The 12,411-nt window shown below is 39.4% G+C and overlaps 1 protein-coding gene across 2 annotated transcripts in view; it reads right to left on the minus strand.

Moving 5' to 3' along the window:
- Nucleotides 1–5,329, minus strand: part of itgb1a (integrin, beta 1a) — a 31,487-nt gene extending 26,158 nt beyond the window's left edge. The window contains exon 1 of one of the 2 annotated variants that reach the window (XM_008438263.3): nucleotides 4,992–5,329. The gene's annotated coding sequence lies outside the window, so the exon portion shown is untranslated. The remainder of the gene's footprint in view (nucleotides 1–4,991) is intronic. The other variant, XM_008438264.3, reaches the window with a different exon arrangement.
- Between the last annotated feature and the right edge of the window lie 7,082 nt (nucleotides 5,330–12,411).

Below are 12,411 nucleotides of genomic sequence, written 5' to 3' on the forward strand. Positions count from 1 at the left end.
ACGAGTCAGCAATGTATTTCAATATCTGTTAGTTGTTAAACAAAACAGTGGACCTCTGTAACTGCTCTTAAACCTATTACAGTTTCTGACCATGATGGATATTCAGACATTAACTCGTAGAAGCCCGTGTGTGTTCCTTTTTCACATCATTTAGACAACAGGAAAGAAGGGGGAAATTCCAGTAGATCTTAGAAAACACTCAGCATTTGATTACACATATGGAAAGAAAATCTAATCAACCATTAATGTTGTTGAGTTGATCACATTTGTATGACATTATGTGTTCAAATAATACTAGAGATAGGAAACATTCCATCACTTATAAGTGAATAATAAATGCTCATTCTGTAGTAATAATAATAATAATGACTAGCTGAACTGGTAGGGCTGTTGTGACAGAGTTTAGAGAGTTACTTTTGATTATTAAGTTAATATTCTATAGTCAGTAAGGACCAATTTATCAGCCAGCTGACATATTTACCCCTACTAATAGTCACTGCATTATACAAAATTAGGCTGTATTTTCATAAACGGCCTGCTAGTTTCTACACAAATCACTTGGTAATCAGCTGGTGCTACCACAAGATAGTGGCAATGTTGTTTCTGTAAAGTTGTTTTTCAACTGACCAGAAGCGGCAAAGAAGCTTGTATAGTTAGTCGGGCAAATCTGTGGTACGCTTTGAACTCGGATTCCAATAACTTTAAAAAAAGAATAACGTCCTGAATATCATATATATATACAAGTAAAAAACAAGTCAGAAGAAAGTATCATACTGCTGAATGTGAGTTGACAGGCAAGTTAGATGAAAAAACCCAGCACAACCTTATCATGGATGATACTGCTATTATACTCAGTGCAGCCTAGCAACAGTCACTCAGACTAACCTGTGTTTGGATGACTGTGATGAATTCAGATTTATCACAGTATTAATTGTTCATCCATACCCCTTGTAGCTACAGTAATTAAAACTTTATGAGCATGGCAGCAAAATGCAGATGTAATTAAATTCATAACAAGCTGTGATTCGTTTTGCATGCACACGAGTAGGTTGTTAGTATGCAAGATGTGTGGAGGCAACATTCAACAGCATTTTAAAAAGAAGTGAAGTGAATGTCATTTTTGGTTTCAAAAGGCCATTAAGAGGAACTAACAACATTCTGTTCTATTTTAGAGCTTTAGGTGGAAAATGTGCAAAGTTATCTTTGTATCACAGCAAATTGCACATTTCCTCAGAAGAGAAACTCCCTAACTGGTCAGCATTCTGAAGATGGACTGTTTGAATGTGATAAGACATAAAAAGTGACTATTATGGTAGATATGGTCAGATGGGTAGCTACTGTTAAGAAAGAAAAAAAACATGATAGAAAGAGCAAGTTCCTGTTCTGAACAAGAAAAACAAGTTCTTTACAGCTAAATGTTTTTCTCAGTCTACTGAGGAATTAAAATAAGCATATCTTCACTTTTCTAACCTGTCTTAGAGAAAATAAAATAGAGTGTTCTTACACACCCATATTCAATCAAATAGATTATTATTAAGAAGTTCATTTACTCCAGTTACTCAGTTCAATAAGTGAAATTGTTATATAGATAACAATACAAATGTGCGCATAACGTAGTTAATATTTGGCTAATGTTGAAAAAAAACCCAACAATTTCACAGTTGCTGTGTTTCCATTAAATAAGAAATGCAATTAAAATCAAATTAAAATCATGTGAATCAGTTTGTTCGCATGATAAGTCATTAAAAAACATGCGGCGCCACGATGCTCCTACCACTTCCTGTAGTCTTCTTTGCATTTTCACCAGTAGCAACATCCCAATGCAAAACGTTTCATTGAAAGATTTGTCGTTTTTTTTTAATTGGCGCGTCATAAAACAAATTTATTTTCATAATTCCAATCTGAGCAATTCTCAATGGAAGCACGGCTACTAATGTTTTTGAACCTTTAATTTTGTTGATTAACAGGATTTTTTACTTACAGCTAATGAAAACATGACATTTAAAATAAGGCCAATTAGAATTTTTTTTTATATCAGTAATATGGAATTAATAGAAAACACGTTTAATACCTGCTTAACGGTTGTTTTTAATCAATAGGCACTTAATAATCTGACAAACAAGGTGCATTGGAATTAATATATTTTTTATTTAATTAGTATAACTGTATACGTACATACTTGCTGTGTTTTATCTGTTCTTTATATTTAACATCTACATGCTGTGAGGATGTGAAACTTATATGAAAATCCTCGTTGTGGGAACAAATTTGGCTGATTCTAAACAGAAAATGACAAACTTAAGTGAACCACTCGTTGAACTCTAGTGTAAAAAAAAAAAAGAAAGATAAATATAACAAAAAAGACACAAACTTTGACAGGCTTAACAGAACAATTAAGATTATAAAGTTACAAAACTGCGAGTCCAGTTGGGAATCTTTGCTGCATGTCTCCTGACTCATTTCCTGCCTCTAATTGAACAAAGGAAGTTGATAACATGGCATTCAGTTCTGGCTTTGCATTCTGGCATAATGTACAAGTTTCTCCTCACATCATTTGTATTTTTTTTATTCCACCAGGATCAGAGAAATAAAAACATATTTCTGTTGTTTTCTTTTGATTCCAGTTCGGCTATTGTTCTCACTGATTAAAGAAGGGCCGGCATTCACAGCCACATCTCTAAACACGTTCATCCATGTGGGCAGGGGCGTGGAAGGATGAAGGGCCTCAAAGTTTAGCCTTCACGCGATCACAACAACAAACACGGTAAGAGATGGAGAGAGAGAGAAAGAGAGAGAGAGCTCAAAGGCTTCTACTATTTACCACCAACGCAGCATGTTTGGCTTCGTCTCCTCAGCAGACCATGGCGAGCAGAGGTCAGCTCTAACCACGCCGCTCCTCCTTGGTGCTTCAGAAGCTGTTTTTAGAAGCAACGGGCAACACCAAAAATGGCCCAGAAGAGTATTTGGAGCTCCCTGAAGTGTGAGGCTGGCAGGGAAAGAGCGAAGGCAAAATAATGGAGCTAAAAATGATTGTAGAGGTCATAAAACATGTCACTGGGAGGAAAACCTACCCTTCAATCCAACTCTGAAAACATTTGTATTAGCGGTTCAAAAGGCAAAGAAATGTGAAGATGTTGTGTAGAATTAAGGGGGAAACGTAACTGTTGAGGTCACCGTAATGTGCCAAGCAAAAGTATTCCCACCCTTAGAAGTTTTCCTTATTTTGTCACAAGAAACCTCAATGTAATTTTATTGGGGTTTTATTTGATAGACCAGCACAAAGCAATAGATTATGGTGGAAGGGAAATGGTGTCTTAATCATTTGACCATCTTACTACCAATTTCATTTCTAAATCCATTAAACAAAAAGTGTCACCAAAACAAGACATTTAAAATTAGAATGTCACCAACTATATAACAGACTTGCGTGGTACTTTATTCCAGTCCATGCAGTTCTTTGCCATAGATACATACTAAGATCGATAGAACACTCAATTTGAGGAGCAGGGAGAATATTCAAACTTGAAGGGAAGATGTGTGAAAATAAAAATTGGCCCCACCTGGAAGACACCACAGCGGGGATCCCAATCCGTTCAGCTGATAGCTGCTGGCTCTGTTGCCATCTTACCAACCTCCACCCTACATCCGTCCTACATCTACCCTCCCCCTCAATTAGCCTTTCCTCTCCCTACCCTCCTGGCCGTCCTTCCCGGCTGACATCCTCTCATTCTCCGTCTGTCCTCGCCGCTCTTCCTGCCCCCATTTCCTTGATTAAACTGCGCTCCCGTGTGCCGTGTGGAGTCAGCGCGGTCAGCTGGATTTATAAGGCTTTCATCTTCCATCTCACTCTTCAGATGAAACAGCAGGGAGGAGTGGGGCGAGGGAGGAACAGGGGGGCGCGCTGGGGTTGCTGCTTAGTCCCACTCAGTGGAAGTTGTACAGCCTGCCAATCATGGGCTGAGTGGTTTTAGAAAAGCCAACGTCTTTGTTCAGACACAAAGTCGTCAAAAAGCGTTGTGGACAAATCCCCACTGCGAGAGGCTTAAATCCTCTAGGGTGGCTCTCTCCCCGCCTCATGTGATGAGATCCGACAGAAATCACAATACATCATATGAGATCACTTGTTGAAGCCCCTTTCATATGACCAGGCGCACTAAAGGGCCTGCTGCAGATCCATTTAATCAAACGGAGAAGATAACATCTACGCCGGGCTGCAGCAGAAATTCCTCCTGAACCATCACTCGTGAGTTATTTTGGAAAAATAAACTGAATATTTCCACAGAGTTCACATGTTTCAGGTCTTGTATCCAAACTTTCCCACACTCAAAACATACCAAAAAGTCTTAATCTTTTTAATACAGATACAAAAGTTGGGTGTGACTTCCTAAAGAGGATTTTATAACAAAATATGACAAAAAAAAAAATCAATGGATGGATGGTTGGAAATCAAATTAATGTAATAGATGAATAGAAAGATGGATGGTTACACTAAACAAACATGGTGATAGAAAATAATGGTTGACAGAAAAATGGATAGGTTCATGGAAGGGCGGTTGGAAATCAAATGAACTGATTGATTATTGGGTAAACAAATGGATCATGAACAAATTGAGGGATGGTGGAGATATTGTGCCTGGGTGGATAAAAAACTTGGATGGGTGGAGTCAAAGTAAGAGATAGGTGGATGAATGGTGGAAAACAAAAAAAATTATTGATATATCCTTTTTTTCCCCCACACATATCCTGTTTTGGAAAAAGAATAAAACTAAGTGCAATACATTTTTTAGACTGTAGGAACCCTGGTTCAATTCCAAAGGAAAGCTACATCACAGTTTGTCGCAGTAATTACACTTTTTCAGCTCACTAAGCGATTCCACACCACTGAAACAAACGAGGAGGTGTTTAAAAGTGTCTTTTAACCAGCTCAAATTAGTTAGGGCATGGAAGAAAAAGAAAAGAGAAGAGAAAATGTCCAGTTTCAGCTTGCTTACCTCGCCGCTGTGCTGTTATATCCGAGGCGACATACAGGAGCAAAGAGCGAGCTGTCCAGCTCCCTGTGATGTCCCGCTACACAGAAGCACCGAGAGCAGCGGCTGTCTGCCCTGTTGGCACCGGCGGACACTTTCTCCTCCGAGGACTCAAACCTTCCTCCGAATCTTCATGCCACTCAACTTCCACTTGGACGATGAAAGAATAAATGTTACCATATATTTAAGTCGAAAGAGGGAGCAGAAAGCCTTAAAATAAACAATTGTATCCTTGAAGCGCCGGGAGCGGGTCTTCTCTCCTAAGACTAAATTAGGATAAAGCGGAGGGAGACACCGCACCGCCCGCAGCAAAGCGGCCCGTTAGAAACAGCGCTTCCGTCTTATTCTCTTCACAATAAAAGACAACTTTTAGAAGAGCGATTATTAAAAAAAAGTCCAAATAATATTTTCCTACTTATATAGTCCAATTTTATATATAGTAAAATTAATTAAGCATCGAAATTATCTAACATTGAATGAAAATACTACAGTTTCTGACCATTCAAGATGCTCAAACAAATGTTGCAATATTGGTATTGTGCTTTTTCACTTCTCCGAGTAATATTAGGGTCAGAAGTGCTTCACAGTCAAAACCATGAAAGACAAAAACACACACACACACACACACACACACACACACACACACACACACACACACACACACACACACACACACACACACACACACACACACACAAAAACAAATAATATGGTATAGGAATTCTGAAATAAATTATTAATCAATATCAATTTTCTTTGTTAATTGAGGTCTATTTCTCTTATCTTGCATTCATATCCTTCATAAAATGTACGAGTTTCTGTCAGAAGGCGAGAAGAGACCTGCAAATAATTTTAATCTTTGGTACCTTTTGCACATAGATTGGTTTTGTAATCTATGTACAAAACTAAATATGTATAAAACTGAAACTGGACTGTTGCAACACATTTCAAAGTAAATATACTATTCTATCATATTGAATGAAACATCTCACATTCCAGCACACTGAAATTAATTACGCACTAAATTTTATTTCATTCAGATTTTTTTTTTTACTTTTATTTTGAAGGCTGAGGCTGGACCGTGATCACGTCACTACCAGACCCCACTAAACTAGATGCCTATTTATACAGATGCTGCTCATGTCGACGGTAACGCTGCACCAGTATTAGTCTGTGTCATCATCGCATCATCATCATCATCATAGCAAAACCCACCATGTTTTAGCTCGAAAGAATTTTTTTACGCACTTTTGAAGTACTTTTTTTTTTTTTTACTTTCTATTTATTTCTAAAGACCACCATAATTTTTTTGTATTATTTTGACGAAACAACTTCGTATTTTAGCTTTCCACATAAGTGCTTCTTTTGGGTCTCTTTCCGTTCAAATACCAAAGTCAGTTTATTTGTTTGCTTTAAGCTAAGTGGTCAGTGTTGCTGTCTTTGCTCTGGACACATGGAAAAGAATGTAAGAAAAACAAACTATCAGGTCCGGAAGCTCCTTAAATCCTGTTTAGTCTCCAGGGAATGTTCACAAGGGAATTCGTTCAGTCCCTGAGATGTGAAACAAACCCACTACCCCACGACAAGGATAAGACGGAAGGAAATTGTGCCTATTGAATTTTTCTTATGGTTATAGAAAGCTAAAACATCTAGATATTTTTTGTCATTTGGTATAACAAAAAAAACACACAAAAAAAACGTTCCCGTAGGCACAATCAATTAAACCGAAGTATGACAAAGCCGGATGAGGCGCTATAATTTAACTGATATGAATCAGACCTGCAGATTAGTCAACACCGTGGGGCAGCCTCATTTGTTCACATCCCAGATAGAGTTAAAATGACTAAAAAATATCTTTCTTTTGACTAAGCAGCAGGAAATAGTCGCCGATGAAAGATATAGGCCGTCTGGAAAGCCAGACGTCCCCCACAGGCGTCCAAATATTTTGACATTTCCTGTCAGAGAAGATATGGAACTAAGCAGACAGTCCAGTAGATTGGGTATTTCATTATCATCTGGGTTTATCGTCTTTGTGATCATCTTACCTCCGATTTTTAAAGGTTTTGGCTTCTCAAATGGGTTAAATCCAAAGAGGAAACCCCAAACAAACAGGAAATGGAAGTGGTTTTAGTATCCAGTAACAGGTTTTGTTGTTAAATTGGTCCGACGCGTTTAGTGTGTACAAAGTCTAGTCATACAGCTTATGAGATGCTCTTTATACGCTGCTCAAAAAAATAAATGGAACAATTAAACAACACAATATAACTCCAAGTAAATCAAACTTCTGTGAAATCAAACTGTCCACTTAGGAAGCAACACTGATTGACCCGACGAGGGTCCCCGTTGTCAATCAGTGTTGGTTCCTAAGTGGACAGTTTGATTTCACAGAAGGTTGATTTACTTGGAGTTATATTGTGTTGTTTAAGTGTTCCCTTTATTTTTTTGAGCAGTATAGTTTTCTCTTGTATTTTACCTGTACTCTGACGCCCCCTTGTGGTGGAATGTAGATACTGCATGGTCATAGAAATAAATGCAAAAGAAAAATGTTTTTCGCCAAAAATGCACACACACTTTTTCCACTAAAGACCAAAACCACTTGATTGGTAAAATTATAAACTACAGCCTTCCATTCTTCTTCTTCTTCTTCTTCGTTTTTTTAAATTAGATGCTGTTTTCATAATGATTTTTCCAAAAACGAATGAGACTGTCATAAAACTCCTACATGTGGACATAAAAACTGATCCTGTCTTTTCATGGATATAGTTTTAAATGTAAAGAGGTGGACAGCGTACTCCCAGAAAAATCTACTCAACTAAGAGTAAAGTTACTTTGACATATTTATACTCAACTAAAAGTAAAAAAGTAGCCGTCCAAAAGATTTACCAATTAAGAGTAAAAACATATGTGGTGAAACGGTTAATATTCAACAATGATACTCAAAGTAATGTATAAGTTACTTCCATATACTATCATGTGACACTGACTTGTAAATGGCTGAAAAGAGTCAAACAAAAAGAAAAAGACTAGAAGTATAAATGTTCTGTAGGAACAGGACGTCTCATATTATCATAAAATGTAGGAGTGTGTGTGGATTTGGGGTATTTTTGGTTAAAATGTTTGTTCTTCCTTCAGTAAAGTTGCTCGCAGTGGGTAGACTAGCTAGAAATTTTACTCAAGTAAGAGCAGAGATGCTTTAAAATAGTATTTTTCCCCCAAAAAACATTACTTAAGTAAATGTATCTGAGTAAACGTAGCTAATTACTACTCACCTCTCTAAATGTAATGGACCATTTAGCATTGCTAATGGCAACAAGACACAGTGAAAAGGAGAAAAGGCCTGACCTCAAAACTTTATAAGGCTGGAGTTCAAAGTTCAAATCATAGTAATCCCTGGTGTCTGAGACTTAGAATGACATTGACAAATGACATTGAAACCAAAGTCAGCTCAATAAAGTCCATAATAAAATACTTTAACAAACACACTCATCTGTTTTTTTTAAACCAAAAATGTTACACACCTTTGCTTTTTAAATACTCTTGTTATCACTTTAAGTTCAAATTTTCCAAAATTCTTGTTTCAGAATTAATTTATTAATGCATTTGTTTACAACTTACTTTATTGATTGATTAACTGACTAATTACCTGGTCTACATTATAAAGTCCCAGTAAGTTTTTGTTTTAAAAGCTATAGTCAGTTCAAAGGGTATGAATACTTCTGAACCAGAGAATGTCTGGTGAGGGTTGAATTTCATTGCTTAAAAATGTGTATTATATTCCATGTAAAGATGTGTTAATTCAGAGTTTCCCCCAGTGTATTATAAGCCTTGCTTATTTCTTGAATTGTTTTTTAATGTTTGCTTTTCTAATACCTTGTAGTTGGTGTTTAAATATTAATCTTCCAGTATTTTAATAACGCGTAATTATCATGTGATATTTTCAAATTTCTTGGCAACTTTAAGCATTTTTTAATTCAAAAACATGGCGGCCCGCTGGATGGATGACTGTCCTAGCGTCCAACCACAGGGCTTAGCAAGTTTTCTAGGGGAAGCCTTGTAATTGCTAACAGATTATATGAAATTAATAATGTGTGTAAAGAAGTTGCAAATAAATCTCTTCTGTGTTGCCTCTTGCTCTTATTTCTTCTCCTCCATTTTTTTCCTGCGCTACCAAAATCCCTCCCCCAAAAAGGCGATAATTAAAAGATTTTTGCTTGGCTAAAAATAAAAAGCAGTAAAAATAGATCTTTGGTTTAATATCTTCTAATGATAGGACATAGAAAGCCAACTATTGGGCGGGGTATGGCACTCATCAACATATCATTAGTGGTCGGTACCCTCTTCACTGCTGCTGTGAAGTGGAACTTCAGAGATATTGCTGGAGTTGCTTCCATCTGTTCCTAGATCTGAGCACAAATCTTCACCTTTTCTCACTTAGTGTCAGACCAAACCGGCTTACAGTAAAAAGAAGTACACCATGTGTTAAATCTGGGATTTTACTTCTCAGGACATGAAAAACAAATCTGGTTAAAAGGTCATTCTTATTTAACAAAATCAGAAATAAAACCTTGGCATGTGATGTACTCCTTTTTATACCAGAATATTTTCGGGTAATCTGTCCAATCCCAAAATGGACAACCCCCCCTTCAAAATAGTTAGTAAATTCACAACAGAGTTACTGATAAAGAGAAGAATCAAAGTGTCATAAAATGTTTTCCTTTCAAAGTCTTTTCAGCACGTTTTGAAGTATCACGTTAGAAAAGGCTGATGTAACTGTCAACATTTTTAATAACTGTCTCAGTTTTCTAAAAAAAACAAAAAATTCTAAGTTTGCTTGAGGTGTTTTTTTATTTATTTATTTGGTTTTTCAAAAAAAATAGACTTAATGCTATAAAGGGAACATGGAAACACATTTACCTATTAAATTCTATAACGTAACAAATGTACCCACCCAATGGTGGGTCTGTGCCTTACCAGAGGCACAAAAACAGGAAACATTTCAGAGTCTGAACCTCAGAGGACTCTTACCGTTTGTCTGAGATGTATGGTCCATACTCGTTTGTAACCTCTACATCTTGTTTACTACAGCCATGCTTAGCGTCAACATCTGACACAATTATGCTTTGTATAACCTGTAGATGGAAACACGACCAATTTGCATTTTCTCTCTTTCTTTTTTTTTTGCTTTATCTTAGAAGGATGTTCCAAATTAGCAGTATAATTGGATGTAAACATAGCTAGCTTAGTGTCCATGTTTATAATTATTGTGCTGCTGTGGTGGAATATTTAAAGACAAAATCAGTAAAGTGAAGCAATGGAGCAAAGGAGAGTGGATCAAAATTCCTCCATAACAGTAACTGCATTTCCTTTACACAATTTGTCATCAAAATTGGTTTATTTCTCAAAACTGCAGTGGAAATGTCATAGATGGTACGCAGACTCTGAAGCGATTACAAGCTCACATTGCCTCCTATTGGTATCTTTCTGCTACTGCAATAAAATTGGGTGTCAAATTTTGATATTTGAAATATACATAAAAACGCATAAATTAATTCAGTAGCAAAAAAAATACAATAACGATAATTACATAATACTAGTCATTACTTTTTTTCGCATCACACATGTCACATGATCCCCAACCGGATGTTGTCGCTACCATGAAGAATAGGACAGGAAGTAGTGGGAGAATCATGGCCTAATATGATTTTCAATGACTTATCACGTTCACAGGTGATTTCATTCGCGTTACTCGTTAAATGGAAACACCACGTTGTGGTCTTCTGACATTAGCTGAATATTGACACAGTTTTGTGCACACTTGTAATAGAAGCACAGCTTGTGTGAAAGACTAATAAAGAACAAAATTACTTCAAATTATAGCTGTTTATTGCGTTTTCACTGCACCTCTCATTCATGAAATAAAACCAAAGTGGAATCTGTGGTCTCCTCCTTGGGCTGCCACCTTATCGTGGTGGAGGGGTTTGAGTGTCCCAATGTTCCCAGGAGCTATGCTGTCTGGGGCTTTATACCCCTGGTAGGGTCACCCAAGGCAGACAAGTTCTAGGTGAGGAACCAGACAAAGCGCAGCCCAAAGACCCCTTATGATGGAGACGAACTTTGGATCTGGCATTCCCTCGCCCGGACGCGGGTCACCGGGGCCCCACTCTGGAGCCAGGCCTGGAGGTGGGGCACGTAGGCGAGCGCCTGGTGGCTGGGCTTTTACCCACGGAGCCCGGCCGAGCTCAGCCCGAAGAGGAGATGTGGGTCCCCCTTCCAATGGGCTCACCACCTGTCAGAGGGGGCCAAAGGGGTCGGGTTCATTGTGTTACGGGTGGCAGCCGAGGGAGGGGACCCTGGCGGTCTGATCCTCGACTGCAGAAGCTGGCTCTTGGGACGTGGAACGTCACCTCTCTGGTGGAGAAGGAACCGGAGCTAGTGTGCGAGGCTGAGAGGTTCCGGCTAGAAATAGTTGGCCTCACCTCGACGCATGGCTCTGGTTCTGGAACCAGTCTCCTTGAGAGGGGCTGGACGTAATTCCACTTTGGAGTTGCCCACGGTGAGAGGCGCCGTGCAGAAGTGGGCATACTTGTTGCCCCCCATCTTGGCGCCTGTACGTTGGGGTTTACCCCGGTGAACGAGAGGGTAGCCTCCCTCCGCCTACGGGTGGGGGGATGGGTTCTGACTATTGTCTGTGCTTTCGGGCCAAACAGCAGTTCAGATTACCCACCCTTCTTGGAGTCCTTAGAGGGGGTACTGGAGAGTGCCCCTCCTGGGGACTCCCTTGTTCCACTGGGGGACATCAACGCTCACGTGGGCAATTACAGTGAGACCTGGAGGGGCGTGGTTGGGAGGAAAGGTCCCCCTGATCTGAACTCGAGCGGTGTTCTGTTGTTGGATTTCTGTGCTCGGCCGTATGTCTTGGACACTCAGGTGAAGAGAGGTGCGGAGCTGTCCACTGACCACTACCTGGTGGTGAGTTGCCTCTGGTGGTGGGGGAGGAAGCCGGTCAGACCTGGCAGGCCCAAACGTGTAGTGAGGGTCTGCTGGGAACGTCTGGCGGAGTCCCCTGTGAGACGGAGCTTTAACTCCCATCTCCGGCAGAACTTCGAACACGTTCCAGGGGAGGTGGGGGACATTGAGTCTGAGTGGACCATGTTCCGTACCTCCATTACTGAGGTGGCTTATCGGACCTGCAGCCGCAAGGTTGTTGGTGCCTGCGGCAACCCTTGAACCCGTTGGTGGATGCCTTTGGTGAGGGAGTGTCAAGCTGAAGAAGACCAAAAAGGCCTCCAGACGCAGCTGATGGGTACCGGCAGGCAAAGTGGCATGCAGCTTGGGTGGTCGCTGAGGCAAAAACTCGGGCGTTGGAGGAGTTTGGAGAGGCCAT

This window comes from Poecilia reticulata, chromosome 20, assembly GCF_904066995.2.
Source record: "Poecilia reticulata chromosome 20, P_reticulata-male-v2, whole genome shotgun sequence".
NCBI classification, from domain to species: Eukaryota; Metazoa; Chordata; class Actinopteri; order Cyprinodontiformes; family Poeciliidae; genus Poecilia; species Poecilia reticulata.